The sequence below is a fragment of the Chiloscyllium plagiosum genome, unplaced genomic scaffold (assembly GCF_037043375.1).
Source record: "Chiloscyllium plagiosum isolate Xiang-an unplaced genomic scaffold, Cpla_swu_hap1 HiC_scaffold_6, whole genome shotgun sequence".
NCBI classification, from domain to species: Eukaryota; Metazoa; Chordata; class Chondrichthyes; order Orectolobiformes; family Hemiscylliidae; genus Chiloscyllium; species Chiloscyllium plagiosum.
In genome coordinates this window covers 87,538,284-87,560,679 of record NW_028270144.1, presented here as the reverse complement: position 1 = coordinate 87,560,679, position 22,396 = coordinate 87,538,284, and the positions used below count along the sequence as shown (strand labels likewise).

At 42.9% G+C, this 22,396-nt stretch overlaps 1 protein-coding gene and 1 pseudogene across 6 annotated transcripts in view; one reads left to right on the top strand and one right to left on the bottom strand.

Annotated features, from left to right (window-relative positions):
• Window positions 1–22,396, bottom strand: part of sgcg (sarcoglycan, gamma) — a 679,656-nt gene that overhangs the window by 81,055 nt on the left and 576,205 nt on the right. The window lies entirely within an intron of this gene.
• LOC122551202 (5S ribosomal RNA) lies at window positions 14,875–14,993 on the top strand (annotated as a pseudogene).

Genomic DNA, 22,396 nt, shown 5'->3' with positions numbered 1-22,396 from the left:
GTATTATGTATGCACAGATAATATTTGGGATTTGGATTTTAAAATAGAGACAGATAGATAATGGTTTTTCTGTGAATATCTTTTTTTTTAAAAAACAGGTTTGAAGCAATGACCTAAGTGTATCAATTCAGAAGAAAGCAAATCACTTTACTCATGTGTTTGTCAGGACTCATTGCGCAGAAGAATCAATCTTTTAAATCCGTGGAACCAATCACCTTGCCCAAAGTGCTTTAGGTTTTTGTTAAACACTCATGGGATGTGGGCATCATTGGCAGGGTCAAAATTTATTTCCCAGCTCTAATTGCCCTTGAGAAGGTTGCGGTGAACCGCCTTCTTGAACCATTTTCATTCATATGCAGTAGGTAGAAATATTAATACTGTGAGTGAGGGAATTCCAGGATTTTAACCCAGCAATAGTAAAGGAGTGGTGGTATATTTCCAAGTCAGGATGGTGAGTGACTTAGAGGGGAAGATGCAAGTTGTAGTGCTCCCATGTATCTGCTGCCCTTGTCCTTCTAAATGTTAGTGGTTGTGGGTATGGAAGGTGCGATCTAAGGATCCTGATAAACTTCTGCAATGCATCGTGTCGATGATTCATACAGCAAAAGGGACTATTGGCAAGAGGGACTGAATGATTGTCGATATGGTGCCAATCTAATGGGCTACTTTGTCCAGGATGGTGTCAAACTTCATGAGTGTTTTTGGAGTTCCACAAGCTTTAGAGAGTCAAGAGGTGAGTTGTATGCTGCAGGATTCCTAGCCTTTCGCCTGTTCTTGCAGCCACTGTCTTCATATGATTAGTCCAATCCAGTTTCTGGTCAGTGGTAACCACAGGATATATAGATAGTGGGGGATTCAGTGATGGTGATGATATTACATGTCATGAGTTAGATTCTTTCTCATTGGAGATGGTCATTGTGTGGCTCAAATGTAATTTGCCACTTGTTAGCCCATGCCTGGGTATTATCAGGGCTTGCTACAGTTAGACATGGACTGCTTCAATTTCTGAGGCATTGTGAATGGTGCTGAACATTGTGCAGTCATCAGCAAACATTTGTCCTTCTTACCATATGATAGAGGGAAGGTCATTGAAGAAGCAGATGAGATGCTTGGGCCAAGGGCAGTTCTGTTTTAGAAGCTTCGAAGGCTGGGAGACCCTGGATAGAAGTCAAGTTGTTACAATTGAAAAGGTTTGGACCATCAGAATTATGCAAGACTGATGTCAGTGCATTTGGAGCTTTATTAGAACATTGAACAGTACAGCACAAGAACGGGCCCTTCAGCCAATGATGTTGTGCCGAACATAGCGCCAAATTAAACTAATCGCTTCTGTCTGACCCTAATCCATATCCCTCCATATTTTGCATCTTCATGTGCTGACCTAAATGTTCCTTGAACACCTCTATTCTATCTGCCTCCTCCACAACCCCTGGCAGCACATTCCAGAGAGGGCTTTTGCCCGAAATGTCGATTTTCCTGCTCCTTGGATGCTGCCTGACCTGCTGTGCTTTTCCAGCACCACTCTAATCTTGACTCTGATCTCCAGTATCTGTAGTCCTCACTTTCACCGAGCATATTCCAGACTCCTACCACTCTCTGTGGAAAAACCTTGTCCCTTACTTCTGCATGTCCGCTAGTATTAGACATCTCAACTCTGGGAAAAAGATTCTAGGCATCAACCTTATCAATGCATCGCATAATTTTGTAGACTTCTATCAAGTCTCCTCTGCTGCTGCAGAGAAATCAACCCAAGTTTTTCCAGCCTCTCCTTATAACTTATACCTTCTAATCCAAGCTGCATTCTGGTAAACCTCTTCTGCACCCTCTCCAAAGCCTCCATAACCTTTCTGTAATGTGGTGAGCAGAATTGAATGCAATACTCCAAGTGTGGCTTAACCAAAGTCTGATAAAGCTGCAACATGACATCCTGACTGTTATACTCATTTCGCCAGCCAGTAAAGGCAAGCATGGCGTATGCCTTCTTTTCCACCCTATCTACTTGTGTGGCCACTTTCAGGGAGCTATGGACTTGAACCCCAAGATCCTTCTGTACATCAATGCTGTTCAGGGTCCTGCCATTAACTGTATACTTTCCCTGCACATTTGACCTCCCAAAGTGCAGCACTGCATACTTATCCGGATTAAACTCCATCTACCATTTCTCTGCCCATACCTGCAACTTATCTATACCCTACTGTATTCTTTTGACAATCTTCCATACTATCCATAACACTGATCTTTGTGTCGTCTGTGATATAAACTTATGCTCTATTGTTAAAGAACACCTTCAGTGTAGAATGAATAGATTTCAGTGACTAACCATTGCAGTAATCAATTGCAAAGCTGAAACATATCAAGCCACTTTTCATTCGAGGATTTGACTTGTCCAGTTTTACCATCAACTTGGATTGTAATGCAGCATTTAATTGCTAAAATATTTCCAAAAGCAAGGCTGGAATCTGTGTTGTAACCAGCTGGGGGAAACAAAATGGATAGGTGCACCCAGTTGTGCAGGAAGTGAAACGTCACTTCCGAAGGGTGGGATGAAAGTAGGGGATTAAGGTCACAGCAGATAGAAGGCAGATAGGTTTCCCAATGACAAGGAGCAGAAATCTCCTTTTAATACATTAGCAAGTAATGCATGCTTATTAAAACTCCATGTTGTTAGATTAAGTTGTACATTTACAATTAATTGTAGTGAATTACATGCATTTGCTTTCAGATTCATGGTTGATTAATGATGGCACACGGTCAGGTGATGTTATATTGTTGGCCAACTTGGAATGAGTAGAAGATTTTTTTCTTTAATGGGGCACTTTGCTTGACCACAGGAGAGGAAGAATTGAGATTGGGTGGTGGCTGTTCAAGAGGCTCAAGACATAGTTAAACAAGGGAGGGAAAGGAGGGGGAGGGGGAAGGTGTTAAGGGGATAGGGGCTTGGCTCACTGAGTGAGGGAAGTAGGCAGGGTGCTGGGGATAGGGGCATGAATCACTTTGGGAGGGAGGGTAGGTTCATGCAGATATACAAGTGTTCACGGAGGACAGAGGAAGGTGGATCTCAATGGAAAAGTCATATCTACAGATGGCAGATAGTGAGGACTGCAGATGCTGGAAGTCAGAGTCAATAAAATGTGGAGCTGGAAAAGTACAGCACAGGCTCCAGGATTCTGATTCGAAATGTTGACTTTTCCTACTCCTCTGATGCTGTCTGACCTGCTGTGCTTTTCCAGCTCTGTATTTTATTGAGTTTATAGATGGGAAGTCAATCATGAAACTTGAAAGAGTTCAGAAAAGATTTACAAGGATGTTGCCAGGGTTGGAGGATTTGAGCTATGGGGAGAGGCTGTACAGGCTAGGGCTGTTTTCCCTGGAGTGTCGGAGGCTGAGGGGTGACCTTATAGAGGTTTACAAAATTATGAGGGGCATTGATAGGGTAAATAAACAAAGTCTTTTCCTTGGTGTCATGGTGTCCAGAACTAGAGGGCATAGGTTTAGGGTGAGAGGGAAAAGATATAAAAGGGACCTAAGGGGCAACTTTTTCACACAGAGGGTGGTACATATATGGAATGAGCTGCCAGAGGAAGTGGTGGAGGCTGAAACAATTGCAACATTTAAGAGGCATTTGGATGGGTATACGAATCGGAAGGGTTTGGAGGGATATGGGCCAGGTACTGGCAGGTGGGACTAGATTGGGTTGGGATATCTGATCGGCATGGACGGGTTGAACCGCAAGGTCTATTTCCATGCTGTACATCTCTATGACTCAATGATTGTGGGGGGATCCAGGACTATTGAAAGTTAATGGTGAGGTCCTGACAGCAGACGGTTAGAGAAAGCAGGTTAAAAGTGATGGAAGTTCAATGGATGATGACATATCAAGGGTAGCTCAGTGAGGGAAAAGCTCAGGGTGATTGAATGTTCAGCAAGGGGAATGGTGGATAGCTTGAGGTTCAGCAAATGCAAGATGGGAAGGATGGAGTGAGTGCCAAGATGAATGAAGCAAAGGTCAATATTTGACTGAGTAATAGAATCTTGGAGTCATAGCATGTACAGCATGGAATCAGACCCTTTGGTCCAACTCGTCCATGCCGACCAGATATCCCAACCCAATCTAGTTCCATTTGGTAGCATTTGGCCCATATCCCTCCAAGCCCTTCCTATTCATATACCCATCCAGATGCCTTTTAAATGTTGCAATTGTACCAGTCTCTACCACTTCCTCTGGCAGCTCATTCTATACACGTACCACCCTCTGTGTGAAAAAGTTGCCCCTTAGGCCCCTTTAATATAGAACATAGAACATAGAAGAATACAGCGCAGTACAGGCCCTTTGGCCCTCGATGTTGCGCCGATCCAAGCCCACCTGACCTATACTAACCCACTATCCTCCATATACCTATCCAATGCCCGCTTAAATGCCCATAAAGAGAGAGAGTCCACCACTGCTACTGGCAGGGCATTCCATGAACTTACGACTCGCTGAGTGAAGAACCTACCCCTAACTTCAGTCCTATATCTACCCCCCCTTAATTTAAAGCTATGCCCCCTTGTAATACCCGACTCCATACGCGGGAAAAGGTTCACACTGTCAACCCTATCTAACCCCCTAATCATCTTGTACACCTCAATCAAGTCACCCCTAAACCTTCTTTTCTCTAATGAAAACAGCCCCAAGTGTCTCAGTCTTTCCTCATACGATCTTCCTTCCATACCAGGCAACATCCTGGTAAACCTCCTCTGCACCCGTTCCAGTGCCTCCACATCCTTCCTATAGTATGGCGACCAAAACTGCACACAATATTCCAGATGCGGCCGCACCAGAGTCTTATACAACTGCATCATGACCTCAGGACTCCGGAACTCAATTCCTCTACCAATAAAAGCCAGTACGCCATATGCCTTCCTCACCGCACTATTTACCTGGGTGGCAACTTTCAGAGATCTGTGTACATGGACACCAAGATCCCTCTGCTCATCCACACTGCCAAGTATCCGACCATTAGCCCAGTACCCCATCTTTTTGTTATTCTTCCCAAAGTGAATCACCTCACACTTAGCTACATTGAATTCCATTTGCCACCTTTTTGCCCAGCTCTGCAGCTTCTCTATATCCTGCTGTAACCTGCCACATCCTTCCTCACTGTCAACAACTCCTCCGACTTTCGTATCATCCGCAAACTTGCTCACCCAACCTTCTAACCCCTCTTCCAATATCTTTTCCCTTTGACCCTAGACCTATGCCCTCTAGTTCTAGACTCCCCCACCCCAGGGAAAAGACTTTGTCTATTTACCCTATCCATGCCCCTCATAATTTTATAAACCTCTATAAGGTTATCCCTCAGCCTTCGACGTTCCAGGGAAAACAGCCCCAGCCTGTTCAGCCTCTCCCCATAGCTCAAATCCTCCAACCCTTTCAAGACACACATCCTTCCAATATTGCTTGCAATATTCCAACCAATGTCCTGTACAGCCACAACATGATTGCCCAACTTTGAGACTCAATGCTCTGCCCAATAAAGGAAAGCATACCAAACGCCTTCTTCATTATCCTGTCTATCTGTGACTCCACTTTCAATGAGCTATGAACCTGCACTCCAAGATCTCTTTGTTCAGCAACACTCCCAAGGACCTTACCATTAAGTGTATAAATCCTGCTGAGATTTGCTTTCCAAAAATGCAGCACCTCACATTTATCTAAATTAAACTCCATCTGCTACTCCTCAGTCCATTGGCCCATCTAATCAATATCCTGTTGTAATCTGAGGTAACCTTCTTTGCTGTCCACTACACCTCCAATTTTGGTACCATCTGCAAACTTACTAACTATACCTCCTATGTGCATATCAAAATAATTTATATAAATAATGAAATGTAGTGGACCCAGCACCGATCCTTGTGGTACTCCACTGGTCACAGGCCTCCAGTCTGAAAAACAACCCTCCACCACCAACCTCTGTCTTCTACCTTTGAGCCAGTTCTGTGTCCAAATGGCTAGTTCACCCTGTATTCTGTGAGATCTAACCTTGCTAATCAGTCTCCCACGGGGAACCTTGTCAAACACCTTACTGAAGTAATGTAATCTGCCCTTATCAATCCTCTTTATTACTTTTTCAAAAAACGCAATCAAGTTTGTGAAACATGATTTCCCATGCACAAAGCCATGTTGACTATCCCTAATCAGTCCTTGCCTTTCCAAATATGTGTAAGTCCTGTTCCTCAGGATTCCCTCCAACAACTTGCCCACCACCGAGGTCAGACTCACTGGTCTATAGTTCCCTGGCTTGTCCTTACCACCCTTCTTAAACAGTGGCACCACGTTAGCCAACCTCCAGTCTTCTAGCACCTCACCTGTGACTATTAATGATACAAATATCTCAGCAAGGGGCCCAGCAATCACTTTCCTAGCTTCCCACAGAGTTCTGAGATATACCTGATTAGGTCCTGGGGATTTATCCACTTTTATGCGTTTCAAGACATCCAGCACTTCCTCCTCTGTAATATAGGCATTTTTCAAGATCTCACCACCTATTTCCCCACATTCTATATCTTTCATGTCCGTCTCCAAGTAAACACTGTTGCAAAATATTTGTTTAGTAACTCCCTCATCTCCTGCGGCTCCACACAAAGGCCGCCTTGCTGATCTTTTAGGGGCCCTATTCTCTCCCTAGTTACCCTTTTGTCCTTAATGTATTTGTAAAAACCTTTTGGATTCTCTTCAACTCTGTTTGCCAAAGCTATCTCATGTCCCCTTTTTGCCCTCCTGATTTCCCTCTTTCTGATATATGCTTCCTTCTTTTTCTAAACCAAACCCTCAAATTTTTTAATCATTCAGTGTTGCCTACCCCTACCAGTCTTTCCTTTCACCCTAACAGAAATATATAGTCTATGGATTCTTGTCATTTAATTTCTGAAGGCTTCCCATTTTCCAGCCGTCCCTTTACCTGTGAACATCTGCCCCCAATCAGTTTTTGAAAGTTCTTGCCTAATACCGTCAAAATTGGCCTTACTCTAATTTTGAACTTCAACTGTTAGATCTGGTCTATCCTTTTCCATAACTATTTTAAAACTAATAGAATTATGGTCGCTGGCCCCAAAATGCTCCCCCACTGACACCTCAGTCACCTGCCCTGCCTTATTTCCCAAGAGTAGGTCAGGTTTTGCACCTTCTTTAGGAGGTACATCCACATACTGACTCAGAAAATTTTCTTGTACACTCTTAACAAATTCATCTCCATCTAACCCCTTAACACTACGGCAGTCCCAGTCTATGTTTGGAAAGTTAAAATCCCCTACCATAACCACCCTGTTATTCTTACAGATAGCTGAGATCTCCTTACAAATTTGTTTCTCACTTTCCCACTGACTATTAGGGGGTTTGTAGGGGGTTATAATACAATCCAAATAAGGTGATCATCCCTTTCTTATTTCTCAGTTACACCTAAATAACTTCCCTGGATGTATTTCCAGGAATATCCTCCCTCAGCACAGCTGTAATACTATCCCTTATCAAAAATGCCACTCCCCCTCCTCTCTTGCCTCCCTTTCTATTCTTCCTATGGCATTTGTACCCTGGAACATTAAGCTGCCAGCCCTGTCCATCTCTGAGCCATTTTTCTGTAATTGCTATGATATCCCAGTCCCATGTTCCTAACCATGCCCTGAGTTCGTCTGCCTTCCCTGTTAGACCTCTTGCATTGAAATAAATGCATTTTAATTCTTCAGTCCTACACTGTTCTCTGCTTTGTCCCGGCCTGCCCTGATTGTTTCACTCGCTTCTTTTCTCAGCTGTACCAGTCTCGGATTGATCTCTTTTCTCATTATCTCCCTGAGTTCCACTCCCCCCTTACTAATTTAAATCCTCCTGAGCAGCTCTCGAAAATCCCCCTGCCAGTATATTAGTCCCCTTCCAATTTAGGTGCAATCCGCCCTTCTTGTACAGGTCAGTTCTACCCCAAAAGAGATTCCAATGATCCAAAAATGCGAATCCTTCTCCCATAACACCAGCTCCTCAGCCACACATTCATCTGCTCTATCCTCCTATTCCTACCCTCACTAGTCTCCTCGAGCCAGGAGTAATTCAGATATTACTAACCTCAGAACCTTCTTTTTAAATTCCTGCCTAACTTTCTATATTCTCCCTTCAGAAGCTAATTTTCTTCCCTTCCTGTGTTGTTGGTACTAATGTGTACAAAGACCTCCTGCTGGTCCCTCTCCCTTTTGAGAACATCCTGCACCTTCTCTGAAACATCCTTGGCACCAGGGAGGCAACACACCATTCTGATTTTCCGCTGTTGGCTGCAGAAACGTCTGTCTGTAACTCTGACTAGAGGGTCCCTTAGCACAATCAATCACTTGGAACCTGACATACCCCTCATTGCATTAGAGACAGTCTTGATACCAGAAACTTGGCTGTTCATGCTACCTTCCCCTGAAAGTCCATCACCCCCTACATTTTCCAAAATAGCATACTTGTTTGAAATGGGGACAGCCACAAAAGACACTTGTACTACCTACCTCTCCTACCTTTCTTGGAGTTAACCCTTCTATCCATGGCTTTTCTCCCTTCCTATAACTGCTATCTACCACATCCCCTAGCTCTTGTAAGTCCCTCATTGCCTGTAACTGTTGCTCCAACTGATCCATTCGATCTGACAGGATTCACAACTAACGACATTTGTTACAGATATATTCCTCAGTAACCCTTAAACTGTCCTGAAACTCCCACATACCAACAAGAAGAACATATCACTTTACTCAAGGCCATTTTGCTCCTTTCAATTTATAGACCCAAAATGTAGCACCGTCTTATTGCTCTACAGACCACTGCTCTAGACAAACTTAATACTTACAGCTTATATTTTAAAAAAATTAATTAAGAGACAGATCCCATTAAAAACATATAATCAAAAAATAACCCACTCTACTCACTATTGTAGATTTACAGCAAGGTTATACTTAAAACTATTCACTTATCTGTTTCTGTGCTGTGACCTCTCCCAAACAGGTTCCTCCAAGATCAGTTGTGAATTTCACTGTTTGTTAAGTTTTCCTTGACACACTCCGATGTCCAGTGATACATGAATTCTAACAGCAAAGGCAGTGACTGTGCAGATTCACTGCAGTTTCAGTTAGCAGTGTGAGTTTCTTTCTCTCTCTCCCTCATAGACCATGTGCTTGCTGCCTTTCTCCCTTTAAAAAGTGCTGTTGTTTTGATTTTTCTCTCTGAAGTTCCAACACAATTGCAACAGCATATAAAACAGTAATTGCTGCTCCTGGAATTTGAGGAAATCACCTCTAAGACCTGAAATATCTCAAAAAAGGAGCAGCCTGTTACAGCCATAAATTTTTCCCGTCTTCCATCTTGGATTACTTAATGTTGCTGGATGATGGTTTTTAGCTTCAGGGTCAATGTGGGAGTTCCACAGACATAGCAGCAGTACCACAGAGAGGTTTCAGCAGTGCAGTTTAAGGATGGAGATAACCAGAATATTGTGGATAGAGATATCCACAATGATGTGGGTGGAGGCCAGGGGTGAACAATGCAAAATATAGGACTCCTAGTAGATCTAAAATGCTCAGGCTGGGGGTGGGATGAGTCATAGTAACTGTGCAAGCCAAATATCTCCTGCATTGCCTCCATAGTCCACCTTAGGCAGACAAACTGGATCAAATGCATACACCTCCAATGACCTTACTGTTTCTGGAGAGGAACTGGCTGAAGGTAGTCCAGAACTAAGCACACCAATGGCCAAATCGTGAATGTGGAGTACCAGCAGGTAGCTCAGAATGAGAGCAACCAAAGGCTGCTAGGACGACGAGTATTGGCATATAATTGAATATATGGCAGAAGAGTAAATATGCAAATGCTGGACAAGCAATATCAAAGATGGCTGAGACATCAAGAGATTCCGCTACTCACCTATGCGATGAGCCTTAGGATGATCCAAGCTCCCATGCACTGGAGACAACTCAATGCCAACAGTTTTAGAGGTCCTTAAAGTCTTAACTTTCTATGTCACTGGAATGTTCTCGGTCTCTTGAGGAGAATATGGTGACTTCTCACTGTCAGCCATTCAAAAGTATCAAGGAGGTCACCTTTATTCAATAAATTTAAAAGATTCATCACTGCCTGAGCTGTGGGATTTAATGTTATTGCTGGAGTTTTACAGGTACAAGGGGCAGCTGACTGTACATGCACAGAGTCAAGAATGAGATATGCCTGGAAATAGCCAACAGCATTATCTATAAACCGAAAAGGCATGCAATCTCTCAAAGTAGAATTGATCTGTGATTATTGCAATCTTTCATTCGAGTGCATGCAGGCAAGTTCCATCACATTCCTCATTGTACCTTGTAGAAGGTGGGAGACAGAAGGAGAACTACTCGCTGCATAATGCTGTAGTTGCCTCATGATTGAAAGATTGCAGCTCTAATTCCCCACAAGGTATTTGGATAAAACATCTTGTAATGAAATTTCACTCTGTAGCACCTTTCTTTTCAGTGCTGAGGGTGTAATTTTGCATGAAACATTGCAATTATAGCTCATGTGCCAACACCAGTGCAGGCCATTCCCAGACACTGTTTTGATGAGATCGTTAAGACGCATGCTGGAAACATCTTTCAGAAATGTCAGGAGCTGTGATTGTTCCTCATTGTTTATATGTTGCTGCCGTTGGTTATATATCACCTTGTCCTGCAAGACAGGTGTGTCAGAGTGTACTACATTTGGGTATCTGTTTGTCATGCATTGAAAAACTGGTAGTTTGCAAGCAATGAAATGTTAGTGTGAGCTTGCAGCACAATGATGATACTACTAATCCCAGGTCTGAGTCCTGATTGTTAGATAGGTGATAGATATTGTGCTGTTAGCTGTGTGTGAGGTCAATGAGTAACAAAGCAAGTTCAACTTATATGAAATCATTGAACTTGTTGCAGCACCGCATCCAGAGTCTCAGGGCCTTGACTGTTGATATTGGCTGGCCAAGTCACCTGGTTTCATTGTCTTTGCAACATTTGCTCAGAGAGTCCTCTGTGGACAAAAGTCAGCTTTGGTCCTCTCAGAAAATCCCAAATCCCATTCTCTGCCATGTTATTTGATTGGTGCATTTTCTCAGGTAAGAATCAGTTATAAAGAGACAGCTCCTGTCGAAATGCATCTCCCTTTTAAAGGAAACAGGCAGGGTTTACAAGTCAGTTGCCTGGGAATCATCATTTTGTGCCATATCCTTCTCATTGCTCAGCCTTAACAGAGGTAGTTGCACGCTACAATCATGTAAATGGCAGGAAAGAGGGCATTTTATGTGCAGGCTGCATTAGAAATCAAGGGGTGTGGATTTATGACACATTGCAACCCTATACCTATTTTCAAACTTATCTAGGCTTCATGAAGTGGGGCATAGAGTAAAAAAGCAGTGAGCTTCTGATGGACTTATATAATGCACAAGAAAGACCCAAGGAACTGCCTGAGGCAGTTCTGAGGATCACTCAGCTCGAAACATTAACTGTGATTTCTCTCCACAGATGCTACTAGACCTGCTGAGCTATTCCAGCCATTTCTGTTTTTGTATCTGGTTTCCAGCATCTTCAGTTCTTTCAATTTGTACCAGTTAGACTTCAGCTGGAATATTGTGCAAAGTTCAAGGTGCCACACTTTAGCAAGGGACTGAATGCATGAACAGAGTGCAGAAGAGATTTATGAGAATGGTTTCAGGCATGATACACTTCAGTCGTGAGGAAAGACTGGAGACATTGGGATTATTTTCATTGGAGAGGAGAAAGATAAGAGGAGATTTGATAGAAATTTTCAAAATCATGATGGGTTTGGACAGAATGGTCGGGAGAAACTGTTTCCATTCTTAAGCAGATTGAGAATTAGATTTTACAGCAAATGTGAGGTGAGAAAGAAACACTTTCATGCAGTGAGTATTTAGGGTATGGAACGAATTGCCTGAAACTAAGGTGGCGGAATGTTCAAGTGAGGCACTTAAGAAGGCTTGAGATGAATATTTAAATAGAAACAGTGTGTGGGGTTATAGGGCAAAGATGGAAGACTGGCACTAAATTAAAATGCTCAGAGAGCCAGTGCAGACATGAATAGCTTCATTTTGCATTGTAAGAATCATGTGGTTGATTCTGTGACATTGAACTGTTCAGGACTGGCAAGGTTGTGACTCGGCCTAGAACACTGGAAACATCCACCCTACCTCTTGCAAAAATGCCATCCCGTATTCCCAATTCCTCCACCTCCGCCGGATCTGCTCCCAAGAGGACCAGTTCCACCACAGAAAACACCAGATGGCCTCCTTCTTTAGAGACTGCAATTTCCCTTCCCACATGGTTAAAGATGTCCTCCAACGCATCTCGTCTACATCCTGCACCTCCGTCCTCAGACTCCACCCCTCCAACCGTAACAAGGACAGAACGCCTCTGGTGCTCACCTTCCACCCTACCAACCTTCGCACAAACCAAATCATCCGGCGACATTTCCACCACCTCCAAACAGACCCACCACCAGGAATACATTTCCCTCCCCACCCCTTTCCGCCTTCCGCAAAGACCGTTCCCTCCGTGACTCCCTGGTCAGGTCCACGCCCCCCTACAACCCACCCTCCCATCCTGGCACCTTCCCCTGCCACTGCAGGAACTGTAAAACCTGCGCCCACACCTCCTCCCTCACCTCTCTCCAAGACCCTAAAGGAGCCTTCCACATCCATCAAAGATTTACTTGCACATCCACTAATATCATTTATTGTATCCGTTGCTCCCGATGCGGTCTCCTCTACATTGGGGAGACTGGGCGCCTCCTAGCAGAGCGCTTTAGGGAACATCTCCGGGACACCCGCACCAATCAACCACACTGCTCCGTGGCACAACATTTCAACTCCCCCTCCCACTCTGCCGAGGACATGGAGGTCCTGGGCCTCCTTCACCGCCGCTACCTCACCACCAGACACCTGGAGGAAGAATGCCTCATCTTCCGCCTCAGAACACTTCAACTCCAGGGCATCAATGTGGACTTCAACAGTTTCCTCATTCAAAGTTTGTGCGAAGATTTGTAGCTCGGGTGCTCGTTGTTGTGGTTCTGTTCGCCAAGCTGGAAGTTTTTGTTACAAACGTTTCGTCCCTTGGTTAGGCGACATCATCAGTGCTTGGGAGCCTCCTGCGAAGCGCTTCTTTGATGTTTCCTCCGGTGTTTATAGTGGTCTGTCCCTGCCGCTTCCGGTTGTCAGTTTCAGCTGTCCGCTGTAGTGGTTGGTATATTGGGTCCAGGTCGATGTGTTTGTTGATGGAGTTTGTGGATGAATGCCATGTCTCTAGGAATTCCCTGGCTGTTCTCTGTCTGGCTTGCCCTATGATAGTAGTGTTGTCCCAGTCGAATTCATGTTGCTTGTTGTCTGCGTGTGTGGCTACTAAGTATAGCTGGTCGTGTCGTTTCGTGGCTAGTTGATGTTCATGTTTCCTCATTTCCCCTTCCCCCATCTCACCCTAGTTTCAAACTTCCAGCTCAGCACTGTCCCCATGACTTGTCCGGACTTGTCCTACCTGCCTATCTCCTTTTCTACCTATCCACTCCACCCTCTCCTCCCTGACCTATCACCTTCATCCCCTCCCCCACTTACCCATTGTACTCTATGCTACTTTCTCCCCACCCCCACCCTCCTCTAGCTTATCTCTCCACGCTTCAGGCTCACTGCCTTTATTCCTGATGAAGGGCTTTTGCCCGAAACGTCGATTTCGAAGCTCCTTGGATGCTGCCTGAACTGCTGTGCTCTTCCAGCACCACTAATCCAGAAGTTAGAAGCATGAAACTTACTTAAATAAGTATATGTGTCAGACTAAATGGGAAAAAAACAACAGTTCCACAGAAAACTTATATTTGTTGCAAAATTATTTTTGAAACCTCGATGCACAGTGTAGCACATTAATTAGATGTGTTAATTATGACGGAGTATTGGCACATTTATTCAGAATTCAAAGTCAATCTGGATTAAATGCACAAATTAAAATGAAATTCAGTATCAATTATCTATATCCTTCCTACACTTTCTTTCTATATCAATACATACTTTTATCTGATTCTGATAATAAGTTGGACTGAATCCAAATGAACGACCTCTATATAAATGTTAATATTTACATTTTATCCTCTAAACCCTCCGAGACTTCTTCATTACCTGAAGACGCCACTGATGCAGAGAACACAAAGTATTAGTCTAACAAATGGATCATTCCCTGTTATTCTCTTCATTCTTTAATTAAATTGGTGAGTCACACTAGCAGAGAGTACAAATACTACTTGGATAAAATATAGCCTTTGCAGTGAAGTGAAAGCTAGTTATCTCATTTAAGATAGTTATGTTCACTATCCAGTTAGGTCTAATGAGAATTAAGACTTAATTGCAATTCAGAGATATGTTCAACTATATTTTCTATTAAAACAGTATTATTAGTAAGCTGCATTGGTGGATAAGTGCTACAGGCTTGACTGAGTTGATGATATTAGCCTCCAGATCTTTTGGATTTGATTAATGACTAGGAAGCCTGCCCATCTTCAAAAGGACATCAGTGAGATAGTGTTAATATGGACAAGAACATCAGATAATTCTGAGACTTAAAGCCTAAGTTCTGAGATAAGGCTGGAATTGAACTTATTTTAAAGTAAAGAAAATTGAAAGACATGACAATGAGTCAGGGAATTTATATCTTTTTCATTTCTCCCTTTCAATAAATCTTGAGCACATTTGTTCTCATTTAAGGGGAGGGATATTAGTAATGAAATACAACAATTTGTGAAGTGAATTTTCAATATCAGCATGTGGCATTTTTACATATGTATTAGATTCAGGATAAAGTATCCTTCTATTCTCTCTCCTAGCCTATGGCCATACTAGTCTGAAAATGCCTGATCCTATCTGCTCTCAGAAGCTAAGCAGACTTAGACCTGGTTAGTACTTGGATGGGAGACTGTCTGGGAATACCAGGTGCAGTAGGCTTTGGATGGTATGGTGGCACAACGGTTAGCACTGCTGCCTCACAGCACCAGAGATCCGGGTTCAATTCCTGCCTCAGGCAACTGTCTGTGTGGAGTTTGCACATTCTCCCTGTGTCTGCATGGGTTTGCTCCAGTTTCATCCCACAGTACAAAAATGTGCAGATTAGGTGAATTGACCATGCTAAATTGCCTGTAGTGTTAGGTGTAGGGGAATGGGTCTGGGTGGGTTGCTGTTCGGAGGGTCGGTGTGGACTTGTTGGGCTGAAGGGCCTGTTTCCACACTGTAAGTAATCAAAATCTAGTTAGTCATGTTTTACATTCAATATCAGGGGACGAGGAAAACACATCCATTTCCGATGCCATCCACCAAAGTAGTTTGAAGGTTACTTTCTGATAACATGGTATTTCTGTGCAAAACATTTACCCTAGGAATTAGAACAGGATCTTTTGAAAGAGAAAAAGCCTCAGGCGCTCAGCCTGGCACACATTGTTATTGCTCGGAAACCTCTTTGGCAAGTCCCATTCATGCATAAAAGCTGAACAGATTTACTGAAAGGGAAGGAAGTCAGAAGTGAACAAAGTTACTTACAAAATCTGCTTTGAGTGCATTGCTGACAATCACGATTTCCCTCATTGCGGTGAATGATAATCTAGTCTTGATCTCTAATTACTAACTGGGGTCCTACTTGAGTCCAAAGAAGGATTATCACGAAGAATGCTTTTCCACATATGGGATATCAAACATCAGACTGACCTTCCCTTGATTTCCTCTGGATTCTTTACTTGTTCACTAGCTGGTTATGACTTTCATTGTCATAGCACAGGGAAATTTTAAATATTTTCCTCCTCACACATTCTATCATATGTCACTTAATGTGCTGTATATTTGTGGTTGGTGTTTTTAGGCAATCCTAATACTCTTTGTACTGACAGCAGGAGTGTGTTTACTAAGTTTCAGCCCTATGAATACCCTCACAGAAAATCTAGGACCATATACCCAGACTCGTAGATCAGTCCACTTTAGTTGGACCTTTCAAATCTTTCCCTCTTTGACGGGTACATTTGCTCTTCTGAGAAATTTTGAGATCAAAATCTCAGGCCATAGTCAAATTTCCATAATTTTTCAGAGGAATTTAGATGGAAAGGATTAAGTTTTGTGGTGTGGCCACTGTATGTGGTACAACTATAGGACAGCAAAGAAATTGTAACTATTACTTTTATTCAGAATTGGTGGTTATGGAATAAGGTAGAAAGCATTCAGGCCAAAAATAAATTTTAGCCCCTCATTATAGAAAAACATTATTTGCAAGATGGGAGCATTGCTAGCTAGACCAGTATTTATTTGCCATCCCTGATTTTCCTTGAGAAGATGGTAGTGAGCTGTATTCTTGAACTACTTCAGTTCATCTGGTGGAGGTCCACCCATGGTACGGGTTGAGGAATTTGTCAGTAGGAGTAGAATAATTGAAGCATCCAACCTACCTATTAATTTTAACCGATGAAATAATCAGGGCTTTAACTGCGAGTTGTGAACAGTGTGAGATCATCTCATGACCTCAGAATACCTTCTTGCATGTACCTACACTGCCTGTTTGCTTGTTTCAGTATGCTTCCCTATATTTCCAGATGGAGATTCTCTGATTTGCAAGCTAAGTGTGGGGAGATGGGGGAAAAAGTCATCCGTGACTGAATCACTGCCCCCAATCATTGAGCCAATCAGCTTCTTTACAGCTGACCAATGAATCTCTGAACCTGTGCTGCTGGCTATTCAGAGTTACAGCAGCATCAGTTTCCAAAGGTCATTGGTCAACTTTTGGTTTTCGGGGGATCCAACAGCAAGAAGGTAAATGATTTTCCTAGAGCAGAGGCAAGAGATGACTTTCAGAAGACACCCATTTGTCCCTCATCCGTGTCTCTGATTATCTTCAAGTTGGGAAAAATGGAGGTACCCCAAAGTCAGCAAGCATGTGACCCTAGTTTGCTAATTTTGGAAACCAAAGAAGAACAATGAACAATCCAGCACAGGAACAAGCCCTTTGGCCCACAAGCCTGCGCCATCACATTTTGCCCTTATGTACTAAAACTGTCTTCACTTACAGGATCTGTATCCCTCTATTCTCTTCCTATTCATGCATCTGGCCAGATGCTTCTTGAATGCTGCCATTGTGTCAGCTTCAACCAGCTCCTCTGGCAATGCGTTCCAGGCACTTTCCACCCTTTGTGTGAAAAACTTTCCTTATACATCTCTTTTAAAGTTCCCCCCTCACAACTTGAACCTGTGTCCCCGAGTAATTAACCCCTCCATCCTAGGAAAAAGCCACTCTATCCATGCCATTCACAATCTTATAAACTTCTATTAGGCCTCCCCTCAACTGCCTCCATTCCAGTGAAAACAAAGCCAGTCTATCCTACCTTTCTTCATTGCTAAAATCCCCCATACCAGGCAACATCCTGGTAAACCTTTTCCATTTTCTCTCCAAAGCATCCATATCCTTCTGGTAGTATGGTGACCAGAACTGTAGGAGAAAGTGAGGACTGCAGATGCTGGAGATCAGAGCTAAAAATGTGTTGCTGGAAAAGCGCAGCAGGTCAGGCAGCATCCAAGGAACAGGAGAATCGACGTTTCGGGCATAAGCCCTTCCATTCCTGAGGAAGGGCTTATGCCTGAAACGTCAATTCTCCTGTTCCTTGGGTGCTGCCTGACCTGCTGTGCTTTTCCAGCAACACATTTTCTGACCAGAACTGTACACAATATTGCAAGCATGGCCTAAATAAAGTTCTATAAAGCTGCAGCATTAAATGTCTGTCCTTTTACTTAATGCCCCTTCCAATGAAGGCAAACATGCCACAGGCCTTTTTCACTATCTTATCTACCTGCGCTGCCACCTTCAGTGATCTGTGGACCCGCACACACAGTTCCCTCTGCATATCAATACTGTTAAGGGTTCTGCTATTAATCGTATAATTTCCACCTGTCCTTGACCTTCTAAAATGTATTGTGTCACATTTGTCTGGATTAAACTCCATCTGCTATTTTTCTGCCCATGCCTCCAACTGATCTATATCCTGCTGTATCCTCTGACAATTCTCCTCATTATCTGCAATTCTACAAAAAATCTATGTATTGTCGGCAAACTTACTAACTAGATCAGCCACATTTTCCTCCCAATCATTTATGTATATCACGAACAGCAGAGGTCCCAGCACTGATCCCTGTGGAACACTGCTAGTCACAGCCCTCCATTCTGAAAAGCATCCTTCTACCTCTCTCCTAAGCCAGTTTTGCATCTATCTTGCCAGCTCACCCCCGATACCATGTGACTTCACTTTTTGTACCAGTCTGCCATGAAGGAACTCGTCAAAGGCTTTACTGAATGCCATGTTGACAACATCCAACCCTCAATCATATTCATCACCCCCTCAAAACATTGATCAAGTTAGTGATGCACCACCTCCCCCACACAAAATCATGCTGTTTATTGCTATTAAGTTCATTTGCCTCTCAGTGCATATGGATCTTGTCCCTGAGAATCTTTTCCAATATTTTCCCTACCATCGATGTGAGACTCACAGACCTGTAATTTCCTGGATTATCCCTGCTACCCTTCTTAAATACTGGGACAACATTGGTTATTCTTTAGTCCTCTGGGACCTCACCTGGGGCCAAAGAGGATACAAAGATGTCTATCAATGCTTCAGCAATTTGTTCTCTTGCCTCCCTCAATATTCTGGGATAGATCCAGCAGGACCCAGGGATTTATCTACCTTAATACTTCTCAAGATGCACAACATCTCTTCCTTTTTAATTGAAACTTGCCTTAGAAACCTGACACTCCACTGACATCATCCTCCACTAATTCCTTCTCTTTGGTGAATATTAACACAAAGTATTCATTTTGGACCTCACCTGTCTCTTCTGGCTCCATACATAGACTCCCTGCTTTGTCCTTGAGTGGCCAACCCTTTCCAGATTAGATTAGATTCTCTACAGTGTGGAAACATGCCCTTCGACCCAACAAGTCCATACCGCCCCTCCGAAGAGAAACCCCACCCAAACCCATTCCCCTACCCTACATTTACCCGTGACTAACACACCTGACACTGTGGGCAATTTAGCATGGCCAATTCACCTGACCTGCACACCTTTGGATTGTGGGAGGAAACTGGAGTACCCAGAGAAAACCCACACAGACATTGGAAGAATGTGCAAACTCCACAAGATAGGCGGGAATTGAACCCAGGACCCTGGTGCTGTGAGGCAGCAGTGCTAACCATTGAGCCACTGTGTCGCCCATTTTGCTGTTTATATATTTTTTAAAAAGCCTTGGGATTTTCCTTAATCCTGTTTGCTAATAACTTTTCATGACCCTTTTCAGCCCTTCCGATTCTTTGTTTAAATTCTTTCCTACTTTCCTTATGTACTTCAAGGGCTTAGTCAGTTCCCATTCTCCTACACTATACATATGCTTCCTTATTCTTTCTGACCAAAGTCATAACATCTCTGGTCACCCAAGGTTCATGTAACTTGCCATAACTATCCTTCATTCTTTCAGGAACATGCCGCTCTTAACTCTTATCTACTGCTGTTTAAAATACTACCACATGTTCGCTGTAGATTTACCCTTAAACTGCTGTCTCCAATCAAAATTCTCCAGTTCCTGCCTAATATTGTTGTGGTTCACATTCCCCCAGTTTAACACCTTCACCCAAGGACTGCTGTTATCCCTGTCCATGAGTATCTTAGAAATCACGGTATTATGGTTACTACTCCCAAAATGCTCCCCCGCTGGAACTTCACTCATCTGGCTAGGCTCATTTCCTGAGACCAAGTCCAGTATAACCCCCTTCCTGGTTGGGCTGTTTACATATATAGTTCCACACGGATGGATCGCTAGCAAACCATAGGTCAATTTTCTTCATCTAGCACCTCCCAAAATCCTCTCTCTTTCCCGAAGAATGACCCTGGAAGCAAAGTCCTGAGGCCACCAGTGGAAAGCAGAAAGCAAAGGCCAACCCAGGTATATCACCCTGAGACAAGAGCCTCCCAAATGTACTCTATGAATTATTGAGGCCTCTGGTTGTTGTGGAGCAGTGACATAATCCCTGAAAGTATTCAGTCAAATTGAATTTATACAAGTCACACAACAACACTTTGTCGAGAGATTTCTCATGGGTCTGGCCAAATGCACACTACAATGATAAATGTCCACTCGCCAATAATTAACGTGAATACTTGAACACCAGTGGGTGCACTTCATCCTATGTAGGTACTGAAGTCAAACCAGCAGTACAACTCTATCATCATAAGCAGCAAGACACTTGATATTGAGAGAAGGTTTCAGTGTAGAGTTACATAGTTTATAGTTTATATACAGTTCATAATTGGCTTTTTTTTGCTGACCGCCAAATGACTTAATTGATGTCTTTGATATTTGATTGACAGTCTCAGTGATTTAAGGGCCCCTTTGAGTGACTGATCATTTACAGAACCATCTTCGAGGCAGCCATGTGAGATTCAGCTTTATTAATACTGACAATGACTCAGCTGTTAAGATTCCACTTCACAAGCTTTTATATTTAAGAAGTAAACTTCACCAGCAGAGCTTCAAAGGAATAGCAAATAAAATTAGTATGTCGCACTTCTACCTTTGACTCTGCCTCAAATCTCCACTGCACCCTTCACCTGACCAAGGTAAAATATATCATCCCAAAACTGTGAAATCCTCCAATACTAAGTACAATAAAGTAAAATCAAACAGTAATAATTCGCTTGATTGAAAGACCTGGCCACCAATCTCATTCAGGAATTAAACTGCCTATCTTCAATTACAGCCTAAATTAATCTTGAGCATCATTACTGTCTGAGCAAAACATATCACGTCTATGTAATATTTATTTTTATACACTCGTTGCATTTTGAATACTGAAGACTCAAATTCAGATCATTGAATGGCATTCTTTTTTGGATTTTAAGGAAGCAGTTGATGCTAATTCATTTCAAGTGTGTATTAGTAAAAATATGCTAGTATAGCTCAGAAGCTGTCTCAGTGATCCGACTTTAAAACAAATTAAATTTGAGAATATATGTCTAATTGGTGTAGGTAGTCTCATATCACCTTGTGCTTTCATCCAGTTGTGTTATACCTTTGAGAGGCATCACCAGACAGAACATGACAGAAGGTGAATGTGACAAAATGTGAATGCAGCCTGCTTGATTGGCAGCACATCCACTGGCACTCGCTACAGCAGTGTGAAGTAGCTATTTGATGCCCCGCAGAAATTTATGAACGCTCCTTCGACAGCATCTTCCAAATCCATGACCACTTCCATCTCAAAGGACAAGGGCAGCAAAGACATGGGAACACCACCACCCGCAAGTTCCCCTTCAAGCCACTCACCATCCTAACTTGGACATCAATCACTATTCCTTCCCTGTCACTGGGTTAAGAAGCTGGAATTACCTTACTAAAGACATTGTGCATTGTTATGGACTAGACCAGACCCCCTCAAAATATATTATGAAGGTAGCCTAGACTTTTTCTTACATTCAAAGGTAAATGTTAAGTGCAGTGTTCCAGATACAATTTGATTGGTCAAACTACTCAATGTTCAGCAAAACATAATTTATTCAAACACTATAGTTAAAATACAACAAAAGAAAGAAGAACTTGGAATAACTTAACTCTGTTGGAAAGCTTAACAGAAGAATAGATCCAGTAACTATTACTAATTAACTGTTCCAATGTAGTAACTTCCCGTAAACATACCCTTGGCAAAAGGCAAATGCAGAAAACTGATTTTGCCTCACGCATAATTCAACAGCTTAGGGATAGAATGCCCAGCTTTTGGTTGCAATCGAGTGAAGGAAAAATGGCATCTACTTCTTCAAGACCCCAACAGCAACTGGTGCTAAAAACTAAAAGCTAAAAGTCCCCGGTTCGTTGGGTGGGAGCTGCACCACACCCGTTCAGGCTGCTTGTACTGTTCCAGCTTTTGAAAAAAACACTCAAAGCTTCACAAGCTGGTTATCCTCTCATAGACTGTTCAGCATCTCTCCCCCAATCTCTCTCTCTGGGCTGTTTCTAGTTCAAGTAAAGTTGAACCAGGAGCCCAGCGCAAGCCAAGTTGGAAGAGGCCAGAACAAGATAAAACACACCTCTTAAATGATTGCATCATCATAGAGTCTACCAACAGCACATAGCCTGCAGCCGTTCAAGAAGGCAGCTCACCATCATCATCTCAAAGACAATAAATGCTGGCAAACCAGCAATGCTCATGTTCCAAAAGTGAATTTTAAAAGTGCTCAGGCAAAGAGTAGGAACAATCCTTGAGGCAAGATACTGTAATTAGTCACCCAGCAGTTATTTTATATATAGTTTTATGCCTTCAAATAAAATAACTCAT